This window comes from Mauremys reevesii, linkage group 6, assembly GCF_016161935.1.
Source record: "Mauremys reevesii isolate NIE-2019 linkage group 6, ASM1616193v1, whole genome shotgun sequence".
Lineage (NCBI taxonomy): Eukaryota > Metazoa > Chordata > Testudines > Geoemydidae > Mauremys > Mauremys reevesii.
Genome location: NC_052628.1, coordinates 9,548,859 through 9,562,862, shown reverse-complemented (window position 1 = coordinate 9,562,862; position 14,004 = coordinate 9,548,859). Strand labels below are relative to the sequence as shown.

The window sequence follows — 14,004 nt, the reverse complement described above, 5'->3', positions numbered from 1 at the left end:
CACTTGGTGGTGGCAATACCGTAGAAAGACAAGGAAAGGAATTTGTGCCTTGGGGAAGTTTTTAACCTAAGGTGGTAGAATATAAGCTTAGGGGGTCTTTCATGCGGGTCCCCACATCTGTACAGCAGAGCTCAGAGTGAGGAGGGAATCCTGACATGGTGGCAATGCGCTGGGATCATTTTGAACCAGAAGAACAGACCTCAGGATTTTAAAAGGACATTTTTTTTTTAGCGAAAAGCAGCTAGAGTTTTTTTTCTTTGCCTGAGGGCAGAGTAGTTAAAATACAGCAAGGGAATACAAGCTGGTTTGGGTTTTTTGGTTTTTTTTCCCTAGCTCTCAGGCAAGGTTAGGCTAAGGTCAGGAAGGTTAGCAAAGATGACCGAAAGTGAGGTCCAGAAGAAACTGGAATTAGCCAGACTGGAGGCTGAAGGAAAACAGAAGGAACATGAAAGACAAATAGACTTAAAGCACTTGGAGTTCGAGATGGAGGAGAGAAAAGAGGTGAAATGCCAGGAGGCAGAGGAAAAGCACTTGGAGACGGAAATGGAGGAGAAACACATGGAGGAAGAGGCAAAACGCTTGGAGTCGGAGTTAGAAATAAAGCTCTTAGAGCTGGAAAGGGTTAAGTTGGGTCTACCAGCAAACCTTAAACAGTCCTACTAGAGGTAAGGCTCCCCATTCCAAGAAATTCCCAAAGAACACGGTAAGCAATGATATAAAGGCCTCCATAGAAAATTTTGAAAGCACATGCCTTGGATACAGGACCGCTACAGACCAGTATATGTTGGAGGTGAGGTTCCAGCTAAGTGGACCCTTAACAGAAGTGGTAGATGAAATGCCTAAAAACTCATGAACAACGACAATTTTTTTTTTAAAAAAGCCAGAAATAGAATGGGGATAACACAGAGCCCTAAGGTAGAAACCAGACGTGGAATATTCACAACACACCTACCGGCGACCAACAGCACACACAGACTGTTGCCTAGGGCGTCGTGGCACTGGAGGAGCACCAGTTAGAACTGGTGAAAATTTACAGGTGGCTTGGGTTTTGGCCTAACCTTCTGAGGCCATACGACAGGCCCCACACCCAAAGGTGGCTTGTTGGTCTAGGAGTATGATTCTCGCTTCGGGTGCGAGAGGTCCCGGGTTCAAATCCCGGACAAGCCCTCCCCGAGGCCGTGTTTCCTGCCCTCCCTTCGCGCCGTCAGGCTCTTTCGGGGCCCGTTTTTGGAAACTCCTGGGAAACGCTGCTTTCCTTACAGTTCCAAAAGGATGAGTCGGAAAGGAGCGTGAGTCTGCTTTTGGGCGCAAGAGATCACGGGTCTCAGTTTCATCCAGGCCCTTGCCAAGCCTGCCTTTGCGGCTGACTATTGCGCGCTTCTTTGTTTGTTCATGGCTTGTTCGTTTTTTCCCCCTATTGCTCCCCAACGTCCCGAAGAGTGAGGGCTGCGTTAGGGTCTGAATTTGGTTCCTCGGTCCGGCTGAACGGTTCTCACTTACGGCGTGAGAGAGCGAGGAGGAGACCTTGGAAAGGTGAAGTCAGGCACGCGGGGTATTTTTTCATTTTAGGGCTAACTCTGCCTGTTCTTGTGGAGCTTGGCTTGGTTTGGTTGCAAAAATCTGAAAAAAGGCTGTTCTCCAAAGAAATGGTTTGTTGACTCTTGCCAGTCCCAGTGTGGCTTCGGGTGCGAGAGGCCCCGGGGTCAACTCCCGGACAAGCTCTCGCCAAAGGGTCTGGTTGCCACTCTCCCTTTCTTTTTTCCCCCAACTTTTGCCTGCGTTTTTCTCCCCAGTCCCGTGGCGTGAGAGTGGCGTTAGGGTGTAAAGGTGGTTTGTTGCCCTAGGCGTGCGACAGAGCCAGCGTGGAGGTGACCTTGGAAAGCTGAAGAGAGGCGCGGTCCTTTTCAACTTTAGGCCTACAGCGGCCTGTTGTTTCTCCCCGACTTCCGAGGCGTGCGAGCCCTCCTGGCAAGAGAGGCTTGTTGGTCTAGAGATAGGAGTCTCGCGTAGGCTGCGAGAAATCCCGGACAAGCCCTTGCCATGGTTTCTTTGCTGCTCTCCTGTAAATTCGTGGGGGGCGGGCCGGGGGCTAGTCTTTCCCTGGGGGTGCTTTTCCTGCTGTTCTTTCTATTCGGTTCGCGTGGCGGCACGGGTCCGCTCACCGCTGCTCCTTCCCTGGACTGCTTCCTAAAAGTTCTGGTTTCCCTCCTGGCTCCGGGTGTACCAGCTGCAAATCCTCCCAGGGAGCGAGTGCCCTTTCCCAGCAGCAGCAACCTCTGTCTGTTGCCGGCTTCCTGGCTTTAGAGGCCCTGCCCGTTCCTGCCCAGCTGAGTCCGCTTGCACTCCATCTCTGCTCCCTGGCTCTTGCTCCAGGTGCAGCCCGTTGGCGGCGTTGATAGGCCTAGCTGGCCACCGTAACGCCTTCCAGTCCTGGCGGGGGAGCGAAACCTCATCAGCACAGTGAGCGTTTTGTTTGGTTCACTCTGAGGGGCCAGGGCATGTCCAGCACCTGGGGGTGTGGCTTGTTGGTCTAGGAGCATGATTCTTGCTTTGGGAGCAAGAGGTCCCGGGTTCAAATCCCGGACAAGCCCTTGCGGGAGCTCTCTCGGATGGTGCGATTCACCCGGCCTGTGTTTTTGCTCCAACCGTCTGTCGAGCCACAGCTGCCTTAGCGTCCGAAGGGAGTGCCGGGTTGCCCTGGTGGCCGGCAGAGCCTGGGAGCTAGGGTTGCAGAGGGCCGGCCCGAGTGGCCGCCTCCTCCAGTGTGGGCAGGGCCATCTTGAGCACGTGGAGCAAGGGCAACTGGGGGCGCGGGCCAGGGGAGGCTGGGCAGCCGTCTCAGCCACTGGCGGGGGAACCGGCTCGAGGTGGGGGCACAGGGAGACAGCGGCATCCTCCGCCCATTGGACCCAAAGGGGTTGACCTGGTGGCCCAAATCCTTTCCTGACGCCGTCGGGCGCCCGCCGGGCCTTCATGCGCCCCACCGCAAATGACGCCCGCCGGGCCTTCATGCGCCCCACCGCAAGCCACGCAGGGAGGCTTAACCGTCCAGCTCTACACCACGCTGGGGAGCCTTTCCGATGGAAACCCCGACCATGGGGGGAGGCTTACCTGTGGGCCTACGCAGGAGGACGAGCTTGACAGCTCCCCGCACACCAGCCCTCCACTGGGCACAGGCACACGCTCCCAGCCCCAAGACAAGAACCCAGCGCACGCCTCAGACACAAAAGTGCACACAGACCTGGGGGCGCCCGCACCCTAGCCGGACAGCTCTCAGGGGCAGGACCCCCGACTCCACAAGGGAGCACCCCGCTCAGACGGAAAGGGGGACTTTCTGGATCTTTTCTTCTACCCACACTTCTCCTCACTGGCGAGGGCTCAACCTATCCCTCCCTGGGAGGCAAAGACGCAGGCACTCCATGCTACCGACCGGCGACCAACAGCACACACAGACTGTTGCCTAGGGCGTCGTGGCACTGGAGGAGCACCAGTTAGAACTGGTGAAAATTTACAGGCGGCTTGGGTTTTGGCCTAACCTTCTGAGGCCATACGACAGGACCCCACCCAAAGGTGGCTTGTTGGTCTAGGAGTATGATTCTCGCCGGGTGCGACATCAGGGCCCAAGCCTTGCCTGCTTGCGGCTGACTATTGCGCCGCTTTCTTTGTTGTTCATGGCTTGTTCGTTTCCCCCTATATTGCCCCCCAACGTCCTCCCTGGGAGGCAAAGACGCAGCACTCCATGCCCCGACCGGCGACCAACAGCACACTAACCTTCTGAGGCCATACGACAGCCCCACCCAAAGGTGGCTTGTTGGTCTAGGAGTATGATTCTCGCCGGGTGCGAGGTCCCGGTTCAAATCCCGACAAGCCCTCCCGAGGCCGTGTTTCCTGCCCTCCCTTCGCGCCGCCAGGCTCTTTCGGGCCTGTTTTTGAAACTCCTGGGAAACGCTGCTTTCCTTACAGTTCCAAAAGGATGAGTCGGAAAGGAGCGTGAGTCTGCTTTTGGGCGCAAGAGATCACGGGTCTCAGTTTCATCCAGGCCCTTGCCAAGCCTGCCTTTGCGGCTGACTATTGCGCGCTTCTTTGTTTGTTCATGGCTTGTTCGCTTTTTCCCCTATTGCTCCTCAACGTCCCAAAGAGTGAGGGCTGCGTTAGGGTCTGAATTTGGTTCCTCGGTCCGGCTGAACGGTTCTCACTTACGGCGTGAGAGAGCGAGGAGGAGACCTTGGAAAGGTGAAGTCAGGCACGCGGGTATTTTTCATTTTAGGGCTAACTCTGCCTGTTCTTGTGGAGCTTGGCTTGGTTTGGTTGCAAAAATCTGAAAAAGGCTGTTCTCCAAAGAAACGGTTTGTTGACTCTTGCCAGTCCCAGTGTGGCCGGGTGCGAGAGGCCCCGGGTCAACTCCCGGACAAGCCCTCGCCAAAGGGTCTGGTTGCCACTCTCCCTTTCTTTTTCCCCAACTTTTGCCTGCGTTTTTCTCCCCAGTCCCGTGGCGTGAGAGTGGCGTTAGGGTGTAAAGGTGGTTTGTTGCCCTAGGCGTGCGACAGAGCCAGCGTGGAGGTGACCTTGGAAAGCTGAAGAGAGGCGCGGTCCTTTTCAACTTTAGGCCTACAGCGGCCTGTTGTTTCTCCCGACTTCCGAGGCGTGCGAGCCCTCCTGGCAAGAGAGGCTTGTTGGTCTAGAGATAGGAGTCTCGCGTAGGCTGCGAGAAATCCCGGACAAGCCCTTGCCATGGTTTCTTTGCTGCTCTCCTGTAAATTCGTGGGGGGCGGGCCGGGGGCTAGTCTTTCCCTGGGGGTGCTTTTCCTGCTGTTCTTTCTATTCGGTTCGCGTGGCGGCACGGGTCCGCTCACCGCTGCTCCTTCCCTGGACTGCTTCCTAAAAGTCCTGGTTTCCCTCCTGGCTCCGGGTGTACCAGCTGCAAATCCTCCCAGGGAGCGAGTGCCCTTTCCCAGCAGCAGCAACCTCTGTCTGTTGCCGGCTTCCTGGCTTTAGAGGCCCTGCCCGTTCCTGCCCAGCTGAGTCCGCTTGCACTCCATCTCTGCTCCCTGGCTCTTGCTCCAGGTGCAGCCCGTTGGCGGCGTTGATAGGCCTAGCTGGCCACCGTAACGCCTTCCAGTCCTGGCGGGGGGAGCGAAACCTCATCAGCACAGTGAGCGTTTTGTTTGGTTCACTCTGAGGGGCCAGGGCATGTCCAGCACCTGGGGGTGTGGCTTGTTGGTCTAGGAGCATGATTCTTGCTTTGGGAGCAAGAGGTCCCGGGTTCAAATCCCGGACAAGCCCTTGCGCGAGCTCTCTCGGATGGTGCGATTCACCCAGCCTGTGTTTTTGCTCCAACCGTCTGTCGAGCCACAGCTGCCTTAGCGTCCGAAGGGAGTGCCGGGTTGCCCTGGTGGCCGGCAGAGCCTGGGAGCTAGGGTTGCAGAGGGCCGGCCCGAGTGGCCGCCTCCTCCAGTGTGGGCAGGGCCATCTTGAGCACGTGGCGCAAGGGCAACTGGGGGCGCGGGCCAGGGGAGGCTGGGCAGCCGTCTCAGCCACTGGCGGGGGAACCGGCTCGAGGTGGGGGCACAGGGAGACAGCGGCATCCTCCGCCCATTGGACCCAAAGGGGTTGACCTGGTGGCCCAAATCCTTTCCTGACGCCGTGTCCCCACAAATGACGCCCGCCGGGCCTTCATGCGCCCCACCGCAAGCCACGCAGGGAGGCTTAACCGTCCAGCTCTACACCACGCTGGGGAGCCTTTCCGATGGAAACCCCGACCATGGGGGGAGGCTTACCTGTGGGCCTACGCAGGAGGACGAGCTTGACAGCTCCCCGCACACCAGCCCTCCACTGGGCACAGGCACACGCTCCCAGCCCCAAGACAAGAACCCAGCGCACGCCTCAGACACAAAAGTGCACACAGACCTGGGGGCGCCCGCACCCTAGCCGGACAGCTCTCAGGGGCAGGACCCCGACTCCACAAGGGAGCACCCGCTCAGACGGAAAGGGGGACTTTCTGGATCTTTTCTTCTACCCACACTTCTCCTCACTGGCGAGGGCTCAACCTATCCCTCCCTGGGAGGCAAAGACGCAGGCACTCCATGCTACCGACCGGCGACCAACAGCACACACAGACTGTTGCCTAGGGCGTCGTGGCACTGGAGGAGCACCAGTTAGAACTGGTGAAAATTTACAGGCGGCTTGGGTTTTGGCCTAACCTTCTGAGGCCATACGACAGGACCCCCACCCAAAGGTGGCTTGTTGGTCTAGGAGTATGATTCTCGCTCGGTGCGAGGTCCCGGTTCAAATCCCGGACAAGCCCTCCCGAGGCCGTGTTTCCTGCCCTCCCTTGCGCCGTCCAGGCTCTTTCGGGCCCGTTTTTGAAACTCCTGGGAAACGCTGCTTTCCTTACAGTTCCAAAAGGATGAGTCGGAAAGGAGCGTGAGTCTGCTTTTGGGCGCAGAGATCACGGGTCTCAGTTTCATCCAGGCCCTTGCCAAGCCTGCCTTTGCGGCTGACTATTGCGCGCTTCTTTGTTTGTTCATGGCTTGTTCGTTTTTTCCCCCTATTGCTCCCCAACGTCCCGAAGAGTGAGGGCTGCGTTAGGGTCTGAATTTGGTTCCTCGGTCCGGCTGAACGGTTCTCACTTACGGCGTGAGAGAGCGAGGAGGAGACCTTGGAAAGGTGAAGTCAGGCACGCGGGGTATTTTTTCATTTTAGGGCTAACTCTGCCTGTTCTTGTGGAGCTTGGCTTGGTTTGGTTGCAAAAATCTGAAAAAAGGCTGTTCTCCAAAGAAACGGTTTGTTGACTCTTGCCAGTCCCAGTGTGGCTTCGGGTGCGAGAGGCCCCGGGGTCAACTCCCGGACAAGCCCTCGCCAAAGGGTCTGGTTGCCACTCTCCCTTTCTTTTTCCCAACTTTTGCCTGCGTTTTTCTCCCCAGTCCCGTGGCGTGAGAGTGGCGTTAGGGTGTAAAGGTGGTTTGTTGCCCTAGGCGTGCGACAGAGCCAGCGTGGAGGTGACCTTGGAAAGCTGAAGAGAGGCGCGGTCCTTTTCAACTTTAGGCCTACAGCGGCCTGTTGTTTCTCCCGACTTCCGGCGTGCGAGCCCTCCCTGGCAAGAGAGGCTTGTTGGTCTAGAGATAGGAGTCTCGCGTAGGCTGCGAGAAATCCCGGACAAGCCCTTGCCATGGTTTCTTTGCTGCTCTCCTGTAAATTCGTGGGGGGCGGGCCGGGGGCTAGTCTTTCCCTGGGGTGCTTTTCCTGCTGTTCTTTCTATTCGGTTCGCGTGGCGGCACGGGTCCGCTCACCGCTGCTCCTTCCCTGGACTGCTTCCTAAAAGTCCTGGTTTCCTCCTGGCTCGGGTGTACCAGCTGCAAATCCTCCCAGGAGCGAGTGCCCTTTCCCAGCAGCAGCAACCTCTGTCTGTTGCCGGCTTCCTGGCTTTAGAGGCCCTGCCCGTTCCTGCCCAGCTGAGTCCGCTTGCACTCCATCTCTGCTCCTGGCTCTTGCTCCAGGTGCAGCCCGTTGGCGGCGTTGATAGGCCTAGCTGGCCACCGTAACGCCTTCCAGTCCTGGCGGGGGAGCGAAACCTCATCAGCACAGTGAGCGTTTTGTTTGGTTCACTCTGAGGGGCCAGGGCATGTCCAGCACCTGGGGGTGTGGCTTGTTGGTCTAGGAGCATGATTCTTGCTTTGGGAGCAAGAGGTCCCGGGTTCAAATCCCGGACAAGCCCTTGCGGGAGCTCTCTCGGATGGTGCGATTCACCCGGCCTGTGTTTTTGCTCCAACCGCCTGTCGAGCCACAGCTGCCTTAGCGTCCGAAGGAGTGCCGGGTTGCCCTGGTGGCGGCAGAGCCTGGGAGCTAGGGTTGCAGAGGGCCGGCCGAGTGGCCGCCTCCTCCAGTGTGGGCAGGGCCATCTTGAGCACGTGGCGCAAAGGGCAACTGGGGGCGCGGGCCAGGGGAGGCTGGGCAGCCGTCTCAGCCACTGGCGGGGGAACCGGCTCGAGGTGGGGGCACAGGGAGACAGCGGCATCCTCCGCCCATTGGACCCAAAGGGGTTGACCTGGTGGCCCAAATCCTTTCCTGAGGCCGTGTCCCCACAAATGACGCCCGCCGGGCCTTCATGCGCCCCACCGCAAGCCACGCAGGGAGGCTTAACCGTCCAGCTCTACACCACGCTGGGGAGCCTTTCCGATGGAAACCCCGACCATGGGGGGAGGCTTACCTGTGGGCCTACGCAGGAGGACGAGCTTGACAGCTCCCCGCACACCAGCCCTCCACTGGGCACAGGCACACGCTCCCAGCCCCAAGACAAGAACCCAGCGCACGCCTCAGACACAAAAGTGCACACAGACCTGGGGGCGCCCGCACCCTAGCCGGACAGCTCTCAGGGGCAGGACCCCCGACTCCACAAGGGAGCACCCCGCTCAGACGGAAAGGGGGACTTTCTGGATCTTTTCTTCTACCCACACTTCTCCTCACTGGCGAGGGCTCAACCTATCCCTCCCTGGGAGGCAAAGACGCAGGCACTCCATGCTACCGACCGGCGACCAACAGCACACACAGACTGTTGCCTAGGGCGTCGTGGCACTGGAGGAGCACCAGTTAGAACTGGTGAAAATTTACAGGCGGCTTGGGTTTTGGCCTAACCTTCTGAGGCCATACGACAGGCCCCACACCCAAAGGTGGCTTGTTGGTCTAGGAGTATGATTCTCGCTTCGGGTGCGAGAGGTCCCGGGTTCAAATCCCGGACAAGCCCTCCCCGAGGCCGTGTTTCCTGCCCTCCCTTCGCGCTGTCAGGCTCTTTCGGGGCCCGTTTTTGGAAACTCCTGGGAAACGCTGCTTTCCTTACAGTTCCAAAAGGATGAGTCGGAAAGGAGCGTGAGTCTGCTTTTGGGCGCAAGAGATCACGGGTCTCAGTTTCATCCAGGCCCTTGCCAAGCCTGCCTTTGCGGCTGACTATTGCGCGTCTTTGTTTGTTCATGGCTTGTTCGTTTTTTCCCCCTATTGCTCCCCAACGTCCCGAAGAGTGAGGGCTGCGTTAGGGTCTGAATTTGGTTCCTCGGTCCGGCTGAACGGTTCTCACTTACGGCGTGAGAGAGCGAGGAGGAGACCTTGGAAAGGTGAAGTCAGGCACGCGGGGTATTTTTTTCATTTTAGGGCTAACTCTGCCTGTTCTTGTGGAGGTTGGCTTGGTTTGGTTGCAATAATCTGAATAAAGGCTGTTCTCCAAAGAAACGGTTTGTTGACTCTTGCCAGTCCCAGTGTGGCTTCGGGTGCGAGAGGCCCCGGGGTCAACTCCCGGACAAGCCCTCGCCAAAGGGTCTGGTTGCCACTCTCCCTTTCTTTTTTCCCCCAACTTTTGCCTGCGTTTTTCTCCCCAGTCCCGTGGCGTGAGAGTGGCGTTAGGGTGTAAAGGTGGTTTGTTGCCCTAGGCGTGCGACAGAGCCAGCGTGGAGGTGACCTTGGAAAGCTGAAGAGAGGCGCGGTCCTTTTCAACTTTAGGCCTACAGCGGCCTGTTGTTTCTCCCGACTTCCGAGGCGTGCGAGCCCTCCTGGCAAGAGAGGCTTGTTGGTCTAGAGATAGGAGTCTCGCGTAGGCTGCGAGAAATCCCGGACAAGCCCTTGCCATGGTTTCTTTGCTGCTCTCCTGTAAATTCGGGTGGGGCGGGCCGGGGGCTAGTCTTTCCCTGGGGTGCTTTTCCTGCTGTTCTTTCTATTCGGTTCGCGTGGCGGCACGGGTCCGCTCACCGCTGCTCCTTCCTGGACTGCTTCCTAAAAGTCCTGGTTTCCCTCCTGGCTCCGGGTGTACCAGCTGCAAATCCTCCCAGGGAGCGAGTGCCCTTTCCCAGCAGCAGCAACCTCTGTCTGTTGCCGGCTTCCTGGCTTTAGAGGCCCTGCCCGTTCCTGCCCAGCTGAGTCCGCTTGCACTCCATCTCTGCTCCCTGGCTCTTGCTCCAGGTGCAGCCCGTTGGCGGCGTTGATAGGCCTAGCTGGCCACCGTAACGCCTTCCAGTCCTGGCGGGGGAGCGAAACCTCATCAGCACAGTGAGCGTTTTGTTTGGTTCACTCTGAGGGGCCAGGGCATGTCCAGCACCTGGGGGTGTGGCTTGTTGGTCTAGGAGCATGATTCTTGCTTTGGGAGCAAGAGGTCCCGGGTTCAAATCCCGGACAAGCCCTTGCGGGAGCTCTCTCAGATGGTGCGATTCACCCGGCCTGTGTTTTTGCTCCAACCGTCTGTCGAGCCACAGCTGCCTTAGCGTCCGAAGGGAGTGCCGGGTTGCCCTGGTGGCCGGCAGAGCCTGGGAGCTAGGGTTGCAGAGGGCCGGCCCGAGTGGCCGCCTCCTCCAGTGTGGGCAGGGCCATCTTGAGCACGTGGCGCAAGGGCAACTGGGGCGCGGGCCAGGAGGCTGGGCAGCCGTCTCAGCCACTGGCGGGAACCGGCTCGAGGTGGGGGCACAGGGAGACAGCGGCATCCTCCGCCCATTGGACCCAAAGGGGTTGACCTGGTGGCCCAAATCCTTTCCTGACGCCGTGTCCCCACAAATGACGCCCACCGGTCCTTCATGCGCCCCACCGCAAGCCACGCAGGGAGGCTTAACCGTCCAGCTCTACACCACGCTGGGGAGCCTTTCCGATGGAAACCCCGACCATGGGGGGAGGCTTACCTGTGGGCCTACGCAGGAGGACAAGCTTGACAGCTCCCCGCACACCAGCCCTCCACTGGGCACAGGCACACGCTCCCAGCCCCAAGACAAGAACCCAGCGCACGCCTCAGACACAAAAGTGCACACAGACCTGGGGGCACCCGCACCCTAGCCGGACAGCTCTCAGGGCAGGACCCCGACTCCACAAGGAGCACCCCGCTCAGACGGAAAGGGGACTTTCTGGATCTTTTCTTCTACCCACACTTCTCCTCACTGGCGAGGGCTCAACCTATCCCTCCCTGGGAGGCAAAGACGCAGGCACTCCATGCTACCGACCGGCGACCAACAGCACACACAGACTGTTGCCTAGGGCGTCGTGGCACTGGAGGAGCACCAGTTAGAACTGGTGAAAATTTACAGGCGGCTTGGGTTTTGGCCTAACCTTCTGAGGCCATACGACAGGCCCCACACCCAAAGGTGGCTTGTTGGTCTAGGAGTATGATTCTCGCTTCGGGTGCGAGAGGTCCCGGGTTCAAATCCCGGACAAGCCCTCCCCGAGGCCGTGTTTCCTGCCCTCCCTTTGCGCCGTCAGGCTCTTTCGGGGCCCGTTCTTGGAAACTCCTGGGAAACGCTGCTTTCCTTACAGTTCCAAAAGGATGAGTCGGAAAGGAGCGTGAGTCTGCTTTTGGGCGCAAGAGATCACGGGTCTCAGTTTCATCCAGGCCCTTGCCAAGCCTGCCTTTGCGGCTGACTATTGCGCGCTTCTTTGTTTGTTCATGGCTTGTTCGTTTTTTCCCCCTATTGCTCCCCAACGTCCCGAAGAGTGAGGGCTGCGTTAGGGTCTGAATTTGGTTCCTCGGTCCGGCTGAACGGTTCTCACTTACGGCGTGAGAGAGCGAGGAGGAGACCTTGGAAAGGTGAAGTCAGGCACGCGGGGTATTTTTTCATTTTAGGGCTAACTCTGCCTGTTCTTGTGGAGCTTGGCTTGGTTTGGTTGCAAAAATCTGAAAAAAGGCTGTTCTCCAAAGAAACGGTTTGTTGACTCTTGCCAGTCCCAGTGTGGCTTCGGGTGCGAGAGGCCCCGGGGTCAACTCCCGGACAAGCCCTCGCCAAAGGGTCTGGTTGCCACTCTCCCTTTCTTTTTTCCCCCAACTTTTGCCTGCGTTTTTCTCCCCAGTCCCGTGGCGTGAGAGTGGCGTTAGGGTGTAAAGGTGGTTTGTTGCCCTAGGCGTGCGACAGAGCCAGCGTGGAGGTGACCTTGGAAAGCTGAAGAGAGGCGCGGTCCTTTTCAACTTTAGGCCTACAGCGGCCTGTTGTTTCTCCCCGACTTCCGAGGCGTGCCGAGCCCCTCCCTGGCAAGAGAGGCTTGTTGGTCTAGAGATAGGAGTCTCGCGTAGGCTGCGAGAAATCCCGGACAAGCCCTTGCCATGGTTTCTTTGCTGCTCTCCTGTAAATTCGTGGGGGGCGGGCCGGGGGCTAGTCTTTCCCTGGGGGTGCTTTTCCTGCTGTTCTTTCTATTCGGTTCGCGTGGCGGCACGGGTCCGCTCACCGCTGCTCCTTCCCTGGACTGCTTCCTAAAAGTCCTGGTTTCCCTCCTGGCTCCGGGTGTACCAGCTGCAAATCCTCCCAGGGAGCGAGTGCCCTTTCCCAGCAGCAGCAACCTCTGTCTGTTGCCGGCTTCCTGGCTTTAGAGGCCCTGCCCGTTCCTGCCCAGCTGAGTCCGCTTGCACTCCATCTCTGCTCCCTGGCTCTTGCTCCAGGTGCAGCCCGTTGGCGGCGTTGATAGGCCTAGCTGGCCACCGTAACGCCTTCCAGTCCTGGCGGGGGAGCGAAACCTCATCAGCACAGTGAGCGTTTTGTTTGGTTCACTCTGAGGGGCCAGGGCATGTCCAGCACCTGGGGGTGTGGCTTGTTGGTCTAGGAGCATGATTCTTGCTTTGGGAGCAAGAGGTCCCGGGTTCAAATCCCGGACAAGCCCTTGCGCGAACTCTCTCGGATGGTGCGATTCACCCAGCCTGTGTTTTTGCTCCAACCGTCTGTCGAGCCACAGCTGCCTTAGCGTCCGAAGGGAGTGCCGGGTTGCCCTGGTGGCCGGCAGAGCCTGGGAGCTAGGGTTGCAGAGGGCCGGCCCGAGTGGCCGCCTCCTCCAGTGTGGGCAGGGCCATCTTGAGCACGTGGCGCAAGGGCAACTGGGGGCGCGGGCCAGGGGAGGCTGGGCAGCCGTCTCAGCCACTGGCGGGGGAACCGGCTCGAGGTGGGGGCACATGGAGACAGCGGCATCCTCCGCCCATTGGACCCAAAGGGGTTGACCTGGTGGCCCAAATCCTTTCCTGACGCCGTGTCCCCACAAATGACGCCCGCCGGGCCTTCATGCGCCCCACCGCAAGCCACGCAGGGAGGCTTAACCGTCCAGCTCTACACCACGCTGGGGAGCCTTTCCGATGGAAACCCCGACCATGGGGGGAGGCTTACCTGTGGGCCTACGCAGGAGGACAAGCTTGACAGCTCCCCGCACACCAGCCCTCCACTGGGCACAGGCACACGCTCCCAGCCCCAAGACAAGAACCCAGCGCACGCCTCAGACACAAAAGTGCACACAGACCTGGGGGCGCCCGCACCCTAGCCGGACAGCTCTCAGGGGCAGGACCCCCGACTCCACAAGGGAGCACCCCGCTCAGACGGAAAGGGGGACTTTCTGGATCTTTTCTTCTACCCACACTTCTCCTCACTGGCGAGGGCTCAACCTATCCCTCCCTGGGAGGCAAAGACGCAGGCACTCCATGCTACCGACCGGCGACCAACAGCACACACAGACTGTTGCCTAGGGCGTCGTGGCACTGGAGGAGCACCAGTTAGAACTGGTGAAAATTTACAGGCGGCTTGGGTTTTGGCCTAACCTTCTGAGGCCATACGACAGGCCCCACACCCAAAGGTGGCTTGTTGGTCTAGGAGTATGATTCTCGCTTCGGGTGCGAGAGGTCCCGGGTTCAAATCCCGGACAAGCCCTCCCCGAGGCCGTGTTTCCTGCCCTCCCTTCGTGCCGTCAGGCTCTTTCAGGGCCCGTTTTTGGAAACTCCTGGGAAACGCTGCTTTCCTTACAGTTCCAAAAGGATGAGTCGGAAAGGAGCGTGAGTCTGCTTTTGGGCGCAAGAGATCACGGGTCTCAGTTTCATCCAGGCCCTTGCCAAGCCTGCCTTTGCGGCTGACTATTGCGCGCTTCTTTGTTTGTTCATGGCTTGTTCGTTTTTTCCCCCTATTGCTCCCCAACGTCCCGAAGAGTGAGGGCTGCGTTAGGGTCTGAATTTGGTTCCTCGGTCCGGCTGAACGGTTCTCACTTACGGCGTGAGAGAGCGAGGAGGAGACCTTGGAAAGGTGA

At 58.9% G+C, this 14,004-nt stretch overlaps 9 non-coding genes across 9 annotated transcripts; all 9 read left to right on the top strand.

The window, feature by feature from the left end:
* Window positions 1–1,095: 1,095 nt before the first annotated feature.
* Window positions 1,096–1,167, top strand: TRNAP-CGG. The gene has a single exon. It is a non-coding gene; the product is annotated as a tRNA-Pro (tRNA).
* Window positions 1,168–2,519: 1,352 nt separating this feature from the next.
* TRNAP-UGG lies at window positions 2,520–2,591 on the top strand. The gene has a single exon. It is a non-coding gene; the product is annotated as a tRNA-Pro (tRNA).
* Window positions 2,592–5,211: 2,620 nt separating this feature from the next.
* TRNAP-UGG lies at window positions 5,212–5,283 on the top strand. Its single transcript has one exon. It is a non-coding gene; the product is annotated as a tRNA-Pro (tRNA).
* Window positions 5,284–7,642: 2,359 nt separating this feature from the next.
* Window positions 7,643–7,714, top strand: TRNAP-UGG. Its single transcript has one exon. It is a non-coding gene; the product is annotated as a tRNA-Pro (tRNA).
* Window positions 7,715–8,668: 954 nt separating this feature from the next.
* TRNAP-CGG lies at window positions 8,669–8,740 on the top strand. Its single transcript has one exon. It is a non-coding gene; the product is annotated as a tRNA-Pro (tRNA).
* Window positions 8,741–10,088: 1,348 nt separating this feature from the next.
* On the top strand, window positions 10,089–10,160 carry TRNAP-UGG. The gene has a single exon. It is a non-coding gene; the product is annotated as a tRNA-Pro (tRNA).
* A 947-nt stretch (window positions 10,161–11,107) lies between these two features.
* Window positions 11,108–11,179, top strand: TRNAP-CGG. The gene has a single exon. It is a non-coding gene; the product is annotated as a tRNA-Pro (tRNA).
* Window positions 11,180–12,534: 1,355 nt separating this feature from the next.
* Window positions 12,535–12,606, top strand: TRNAP-UGG. The gene has a single exon. It is a non-coding gene; the product is annotated as a tRNA-Pro (tRNA).
* A 956-nt stretch (window positions 12,607–13,562) lies between these two features.
* On the top strand, window positions 13,563–13,634 carry TRNAP-CGG. Its single transcript has one exon. It is a non-coding gene; the product is annotated as a tRNA-Pro (tRNA).
* The last annotated feature ends 370 nt before the right edge of the window (window positions 13,635–14,004 follow it).